The sequence below is a fragment of the Eumetopias jubatus genome, unplaced genomic scaffold, assembly GCF_037043125.1.
Source record: "Eumetopias jubatus isolate StellerSeaLion01/CBP00866 unplaced genomic scaffold, mEumJub1_p1.0 scaffold_4, whole genome shotgun sequence".
Taxonomy (NCBI): Eukaryota; Metazoa; Chordata; class Mammalia; order Carnivora; family Otariidae; genus Eumetopias; species Eumetopias jubatus.
The window spans coordinates 78,392,351-78,401,150 of NW_028274810.1; the positions used below are offsets into that span (position 1 = coordinate 78,392,351).

The 8,800-nt window shown below is 50.1% G+C and overlaps 1 pseudogene; it reads right to left on the minus strand.

The window, feature by feature from the left end:
- Positions 1 to 901: 901 nt before the first annotated feature.
- LOC114216927 (acylphosphatase-1-like) lies at positions 902 to 1,187 on the minus strand (annotated as a pseudogene).
- Between the last annotated feature and the right edge of the window lie 7,613 nt (positions 1,188 to 8,800).

Here is an 8,800-nt window from a genome sequence, read left to right on the forward strand (position 1 = left end):
TTTTCCATTTGCTACTAACCATGTATGAGTTACCTGCCTCTGTGATCTGTGCATTAAATACGGCTGACTGTTCAGCACGAGGAGGAGGCTACCTTCATTCATGGGGTTTATTTTCTTTCTATTAATGAAGATAGGGCTTTTAACATGCACTAGGCTCTTAGGTAGTCTTTCGGGTTTTTTTTTTTTTTCTGTCTCAAAAGGATGGGAAGAAACTAAAATGGTGAGTGATCTTGGACAAGGTGGGTCAATGCTTGGATGCCTGCATTAGCATGATTGAATTTACTAGGCATGATCCATATCTATTACTCTAAAGAACAAACTACCTTCTCACACTGAGAATAAAACCAAAACCCTTAGCCTGTTCCATTCTCAGGGCCTTTGCCCTTGCTCTTTTTTCTACCAGGAATGTTCTTTAGATAATCCTATAAACTTGCTTCTTTATTTTCTAATAAATATTGTTTATAATATTACAATGTTATGAATATTATTCTAAAGGTTCTAATGTGTTTGTATTGGTTGGGATTGTCTGCAATTATGATCCTTTGATACATGTACTATGCAGTAACATTCAAATATGTGATACTAAAATAACTTCCCAATGATTCTACTATTGAACATAGAATAGTTCTATCTCAATTAACAGTAAAAACCAAAACCACTGGGTGCCTGGGTGACTCAGTCGGTGAAGCATCTGCCTTCGGCTCAGGGCATGATCCCAGGGTCCTGGGATCGAATCCCACGTCAGGCTCCCTGCTCCGTGGGGAGCCTGCTTCTCCCTCTCCCTCCGCTCCTCCTCCCCAGTCATGTGTTCTCTCTCTCACTCAAATAAATAAATAAAAACCTTAAAAAAAAAAAAACCCAAAACCACTGGGTTTATCTTGGAAAATTTGAATCCAAGCCATTATTTCACAATTTGGAAAGTGAGGGATCCAGCTTTAAGATGATTTTCTCACTGCTCTCTCTGTCCACGTGTGATTCAGGACTTCTCTTGTCTCACATACATGACACACTCGGAGTCACATTGCACCTTGCAATTGTCCTTGTACTGGACCCCTATCGGGACTCTGGACCCACCCTACCAATCCCAGCTGCTTATTTTCAACCTGAGTTTCCTCGCAGAAAATCACTTCTAGCACATTTTCAAAAATTTCATACTCCACTGATAGCAGGCTGCCCCCTTCAGCCATGCTCAAACCCTCCTCCTCTTCCTCAGAGGGGGCGGGGGTCACTTGGGTGGCCGTCACACCAAGTGGTTTCCCCCAGCCAAGGAAACAGCCGTGCTCAGAAGCTTAGAGTGGCCAAATATTATTAGTCAGTGGTGACTACTTCCTCCTTCATCAGAGAGGTCTCCCTGAAGCTCCTTATCTAATACCCTTTCCCCACTGCTATCTCTTTCCTCTGGTTTAGTTTCCCTCCTAGAACTGACCACTCTCTGTCATTGCACTGTGGGTTTATTGTCTCTCTTCTAGACCCACAGGGACTGTGTCTGGCTTTGCTCACCGTGGAGGCATCCCCCACACCCCGGCCTGTGCCTGGTCCAGAGGAGATGCTCAGTGAGTAGCTGTTGAGTGGATGCTGGCAAAGGCACCTGGGGTGGGGGAGGGGGCGCCAGCGATTTCCCATAAAAGCTTTTCCCACCAAAGCCCGGGCCCTGGAAAGACCGGGGAAGTGGCAGATGACTCCGACTTTGCCACCCGCTGTGAACAAACCACGGGGCAGCTTTTAAGTCTACACAGCAGGAGTGGGAAAAAGGGGGAGGCTGTGTGGTTCCCCCCCACCCCCTGCCCATCAGGCACACTGCCTCCAGGGCGGGGGTCCTTGGGGTCTCCACTTGACCCTCTTCTTCATCCTCATTGGTATACATCTCACCTTCACTGAGCGCTGCTCTGTACCAGGCCCTCTTCTAAATGCCTTGCCTGAATCAGCTCCCTCAGTGTTCACGGCAATCCCATGAGCCTGGCCTGGATTGCATGCTCCCTTGCAGAAGAGGAACTGAGGCTCCGGTGAGGGAAAGAACATGCCAGGGCCACACAGTTGGTGGATGGGAATCTGGGATTGGACCCCAGAGCTCTGGGACCCCTGAGTGCACGAGTGACCCTCTGTACCAGGACTAGAGTGGGGAAGACACCTGTCCCGCCACACAGCTCCTGTGGGAGAAGCGGGGCTGGACTCCAGCCTCCTGACTCCCAGGCGAGACTCCTTTCATAGCTTCAGGTGGTATGGCTGCATGGGAAGGGGGTGCGGCTGGGAGTCAGGCCGACCTGGATTCGAATGCTGCCTCTAGCCGACCGTCCGGCAGCTGACTCCAGAGCCCTGGACCCAGAGGCCCGGAAGCCGGAGCACCTGCCTGGTTGGCACTGTGTACTGAGGGAGAGGCCAGAGCCCTCCGTGTCCCTGTGTGTCTGCCTCTTGCCCTTTGAGTCTTACCAGAAAGAACGGGGGAGTGCAACCCTAGCCTCCCTGCCCTCAGCCTCTGAGGCTGGGGATCCAGGGTTGACGATGGTTTTTGTGGGTGACGTCAGAATTGCAGCCACCTGGCTTTAAGCTCTACCGGCTTGAAGCACCTGTTTGCCTATGTGTTTTGAAGCCATGGGTTTTGGGGAGGACACTGTAGACTTGGAAATCACCAATCCTCGCAGCATCTCTGAGTCCCTATCCCTCCTTCTCTAAGACAGCCTTGCTTTCTCAAGGGCTGTTGTGAGGATTTTATAAGATAAAGTGAGTCAGAGCTTCTCCAACTTTTCCACCAAAGCAAAACCTAAGGGCAAAAGCGAGTAAACAGGTACCCTGGGGGGTTTGAGGGCGTAGCTGAATAGGCAGCCTGCCACAAGCTCACGATGTATTTGAAGTTGTACTCTAGCTTAAAAGTGTATGTGCATTTTGCATTCTGCTCCATAATATATCCGTGTTGTTTCTAGCAACACAAAGAGTGTTTTAAGTTACTTACCACCAGGTACTTTTAATGCGGGCAAGATGGGCAGCATTTGTCACATGGCTCTGTAAACTCCCTGGCCCGTGGACAGGAGCCCCAAGGGTGTGCGCCCCCCAGTTTCAGAAGCATTCATGTAAGAAAAAGTGATCTGAAAGAGCAAAAAATGCTACATAAAGGTCAGAGAGTTTTAGTGTGACTGTTGGAAGGAACGGGAAGCGGTACGGTGAGCAAGATGGATGATGGGGGAAGAAAGAGAGGGGCAGGTAGAGGTGGAAGAATGGGAATAGGGTTGGGGGGGTCAGCAAGGGAGAGGTCTGAGCCTCTGTGGTCCATAATTCCACATAATTTATGCAGAGACTGGGGGGTTGGGGGCCCCATCCTTGGGAGCTGGTCAGCAGGTGTGGGAGCTAAACCCTATCCTGCAATACTGGGACAGTCCATCCTCCCCTACTGGTTGACCAGGGCTCAGGGAGGCTGCTGGCAGCTCACTGTCACAGTGAACTCTACTCATCGACTCCTCTGACATAGGGTGGCTTTCCTGCACCTGCCATCCTCCCCAGAGTGTCCTCACACTCACCCCAGCACTGGGGATTGGCTCTCCATACTCCTTTCATGGCTGTAGGGTGCAGGGTGTGAAATCCTTCTAGCAACCACCCTAAATCCTCCCTGCTGGCCCTTTATGTAAATTCTCCCAGGAGAGCTGGGGCAGCAGGGTGGTGGTGGGGGGTCCCAGAACTCCCCAGGTGGGCATACAGGTTAGGCTCTGCTGTGACCCAGGGTACAGGTGCAAACCTCCTTAGCCTTCTTTCTGTTCCTTTTGGTATCTTTTTAAAATTGCAAAGCTCCCATGCAGAAATATGCACACTTCGCAATATTACAAAATGTCTGAAAGCAAATATTTCCGAAGAATTGTGGGAACACAAGCAAACACCTTTCTTTCTTCCTCAGTTATTTCTGGGTGAAAGCAGATAATGAGTTACCCTTTTCACAATCAATGTTCAGTGGATTTTGGCTACATTATTCGGAGCAAATATAAACAGGGCAAGTTAAAGGCATGGATTATTGCAAGATAAAATTGGGATACATGAAGCTTAAAACTCTTAATTTTAAACTACTCCTCACAATAGGCCAGAACTTGATCCTCTGTAATTCTTTGCAAACAGCGTTTGCATTTTATTATCGAATGTGTTTTATAGTGGCATAGGATGAGATTTGGCTCATGTTTTTGCATAAATATAATAAAAGGAGGCTTCCCAGTGAACACAGATTTGGGAAATAGTGTTTACTTATTTCTCTCAATTCAAAAGAGTGTGAACTGGAAATTTTTTGTTTCAATATTTTTTTTCTTTAAACACAAAGGCTGTGTATTGTTTCTTTCCACAAAGAACACAAGCTAATCTGGGTACAATTATGGTTTTGTATTTTTCTCTGAGAAGCACAGGCCTGTACTGTGAACTTGCCAATCAGCAAACAAGGCTCCACGCTGCCCAGATGGGCTGTGGACTTAGCATGGCAGTGACAGGGGCCTGGGGCTCCAGGCTTGGGATGGGGCAGGCAGGGGCTGGGAGAACCTCTGGAGGGTGAGGGCAGGTGGGGTGGGGGAGCACTGAGGTGTGAGGCAGGCAGGGTTAACACTTCTCTGTGTTTTTATCTAGTCCTTCCAGAGACCTGCTGTGGTTACTGGTAAGGGACATGCTTATTTTGGGGGGGAGGAGCCTGGAATCTCAAAGAGACCACTTTGGGTCTAGAGCAGGTAAGAGGCTTCAACAAAATGGGAGAGTCTGGAATCAGCCAGGCCTGATTCAGGTCTGAATCCGTTCTCTACCGTGCACTAGCTTTTTGACCATGGGCATGTGACTTCATCTCTTTAAGCCTCAAGTCTCTGATCTGCAGAATGGGGGTAATAATAGGACTTATTCCAAAAGATTTTTGTAAAGATTTACTGGAGGGGTAATGTATAGAATTGTTGAATCACTATACTGTACACATGAAACTAATATAACACTGTATGTTAACTATCATGGAATTAAAATAAAAAATATAATAATAATAAAAAAAGATTTCCTGGAAAAAAAAATAATAGGTAAAGCGCCTTGCTTGATGTCTGGCCTATTTGCAGCTATCATGGTTAGTTCACGCTAAGCTGCAACACCCACACTCAGAGGAGTTGACAGTTCTGAACTTGGGCCTCAGTCCTCCTAGAATTAGTTATTTATGTCTGTCTTGATTATGGTTAAGAGTTCCCAGCGGATTGGGGCACACTTAACTGACTCGGGTACCTCAAATACTCAGTCATTGTAGTTTGAAGTACACTTAACTTAATTTCTCTTCTAAACTGGTTATTTATGCCCTACTTTGTTCCTTCCCTTTGTCAAGGTTTTTTTCTGCTTGGGAGTGAGGAGGGAGGTGGTTGCTGGTTCTTGAAACATCTTTGTGGCTTCTGGCAGGATTTTTCTTTTAGAATACTCTTCCTGCAATATGTACTCCTCACCACCAGGTGGCAGTAGAGTCCCTGGCAGTCGGCACCAGGACCCCAAACAGGATTTCCATCCTTGGGGGATATTTAAAAATGGATTTCTATTTATTAAATCAGTTCAATGAGATTAACCTACCCAGCACCCCCAACGTTAAGCATGGCAATCGTCACAGCAGCTAATGAGACAAAATACAAAGTGTTTTGTACACTCAATTATCTTTTCTCAACTAATCCCTAAAAAGCATATAATCTGGTGCTCCCATTCCTTTAGAGAAGGCTTTCTCTTCTCCTAACCCCTGGTTTGCTTCAGTTGGTCTCACCGCCCCCTGTACCTTCCTTCTGCTCTGGCTTCTATTCACCCATTCAGCCGGTCCTTACCATTCCTCCACTCTGTGCCAGGCCCCGTGCAGGGTATGTTCTGTCCTGAACAAGCTCACGTTCTAGTGGGGGCAGGCTGACCGAAACAGAGCAGGAGGCCCCAAACCCAAATGCCTACAGTGTCTGGGCAGGGCACAGAGATGAGTGACGCAGGTCTCGGGTGAGAAGGGGAGGGACTTGGGGGGCCTTGGCCACCGGGAGCCTTGGGACCAGCTACCGGGGGACACTGGCCTCTCAGCTCCACCTGATTTTGTTGCCAGGTCAGAAGATGGCTTTGCATGGCCAGATCGTCCTCTTCTTCAAGAGAAATGAATGTACTGATCTTTTTATATATGTAAAATCACTTACTTTCAATCTATTCTGGGGCCAGATTTGGCTCTCGGGTTGTCAGTTTGAGACTGTGAAAGGGAGGCCGGTGGCTGGGCATGAGGGGGCAGTGAATAGCTTTGTCCAAGGGACTGTGGGAGCCCAAAGAGGGGAGCCCCACCTCTGCCTGGAGCATGCATGCATTCGTTCATTCAGCAAGTATTTATTGCCTTCCTATTGTGTACAGAGTTCTGTGCAGAATGCTGGGGATTCCTAGGTGCTGTCCCCCCTTCATGGAGCACACAGCCCAGTAGGGGGGACAAATACCCAATGTTGTATTCCACCAGCTATGGTTTGATTGCAAATTGTGTTGCATTATTTGAGGGGCAGGTGTCCTGTGCGACGAGAACCTGGGGATGGATCAGGGACGCCTTCCCTGAGGAAGTGACGTTTGGTTTGAGCTCTGAAGGATCAATTGGGGTTTATCTTATTCATTTCCCAGGCCGGCTACTTCCTCCTTCAGAGGTGAACTAAATACCCCCTGGGGAGGATCTCCCTCAGACAGGGTCATGATCTGGAGAAGGGGCTCTCGGGAAGGAGCCCCAGATGATCAGTGCTGTGGAATGTGCTGGAGAGAGCAGAAACCCACTAGGGATAAGACAAGGAGGGAGGAGAGACATTGCTCCTCCTCCAACCTGGGCCACATGCTGTGGGAACACCCAGCCAGTGGAGGAGAGCCCAGGAAGGGGCTGGGGACAGCAAACAACTTCTTCAAAGACCAGAGAGAGGGCCTCAGGCCTGCTCTTCAGGAAGGAGGGTGGGACAGAGAATGGAGGCCCAGGCCCCAGGCTCCAGGGGCGGGGAGATTCCAGGCTCCAGCTTTGGTGCCTCAGAACGGGGACCGGTGCTCACAGTGGAGCTGAGTGCTGAAGACACAGATGGTGAGGATGCTCAGGGCCCACAGGTCTGCCCAGAGGGCTCAGAATTGGGTTGCACAGTTGCTTTGGAACATCCTCAAGATCAAGGGTCCCCACTCATGCCTGCCCCTCCTGTCCATCCTCAGCCTCCCCTGGGTTTGTCCTGACCACTCCTTTTGCACACATCTCTTTGAACACTAAACATTCAACAGAAGACACAACCATACATTTTCTGGTACGTCCTCTTTGGAATGAGAAAAATAAGTTCACACTGGTCCCCAGCCTGAGATCTCTGGGAGAGCCACCCACATGCTGGCTCTGACATTCCCGGCAGTGTGACCTTGGGCAGGAGACACTTTACAGATGCTACTTTGTATTTCGTGGGCTGGTTTATGACCGGGAGGTTTTCCTTGGCACTTTCCTATTGCTTTCTGTTGAAGTGAAGGACTGTTTCCCCCAATCTGATTGTTGAATGAATTCAGCGTGGTCTCCGTCAGTGAACCAGCGCATGCGAAGTTTTGCCTTCTGCTCGGCCAGTGTGAGGCTCCAGGGTGAGAGGCAGGGCGAGCAGGGGATGTTTTTGCCGGAAACCTCCCTGGAGGAGGTTCCTTGAAGGCGGAGCCGAGTTCAGTGCTCGGTCCTCTGCTTGTTGGCTGTGGGACTGGCTGAACTTGGCTGCCCGTCCCGACCCTCACCTTCCTCGGGGGGGTCTCAATGTTATTGTTGAAGACATGTGGGAAGTTCGCATCAGGGGTTCAACACGCCATTGTTCTTCCTATGAATTGCTATTTATAAATGCGAGCATGTGCGTAAAACCCATGTACATACCTGATGAAGAGTAGCTATTCGTAATGATCATGCTCACAATCATTATAAATACTGCACAAGACATGCTTGGAGGGGGGGTAGCGAGTCGGTCCTCAGGAAAGGTGGTTTGGGATATCCAGGGGGATTCTGATTGTAAACCGGTGTCCCAGGGCCTGCTGAGGGCCGGGGCACAGAGACAGGCATGGAGGGAAGCTGCCACTCCTCCCCACCATCCATGCTACCTGTGGTACAGCTCCTCCTCCTCCAGGGTCCAGGCTGGATGGGCGGCTCCAGCATCACCAGCGGCCTCCCTGGGCTGCTCGTCCCACCCCATGGTTATCCTCGGACAGACATGGCTCTTGCCGTCTCTGGCTGCAACCTGGGTCTGCGTGCGACTTTTCAGTCCCCATCCTGAGCAACCCCCTGAAGCCCTGACTCCTACTACACCCAGAATCTAGGCTGGGGGAGGGCACCTCTGGCCTCTGAACCCTCCTCCACCCCCATTCCCGACCCCCAGCTCAGTGCAAATCCTCAGCCTCCGAGGCTGTTCCCAGGTGTTGGGACAACGCTTGGCTGAACTATGAGGACCTAGAGCCCTGTGCTCAAGGCACCCCCATCCTCCCAGGAGACCTGGGAGAGCTGGCTATGCCATTAAACCCTACTCTGCCTGCTTCAGGTATATACACGAATGCCCCCACATGTGTCACACACACAGACACGGTCCATCACGTGCACACACAGAGGTCTCTACCCAGACACACCCACCCACACCCAGGCCCTTGTGCCGATCTTCATGCAGGCGTGCCCACACAGCCAGCCTTCACCCACAGGCTCACCCTTCAGGCCCTCGACCTCCAGCACACACACACACACACACACACACACACATTACTGTTGCACCCCGTTGCACACTTGTGGAGGTTCCCGGTATCCCGATATGCACATCTGAGCACACACCTCCAGACAGTTCCCTTTCCTCACACA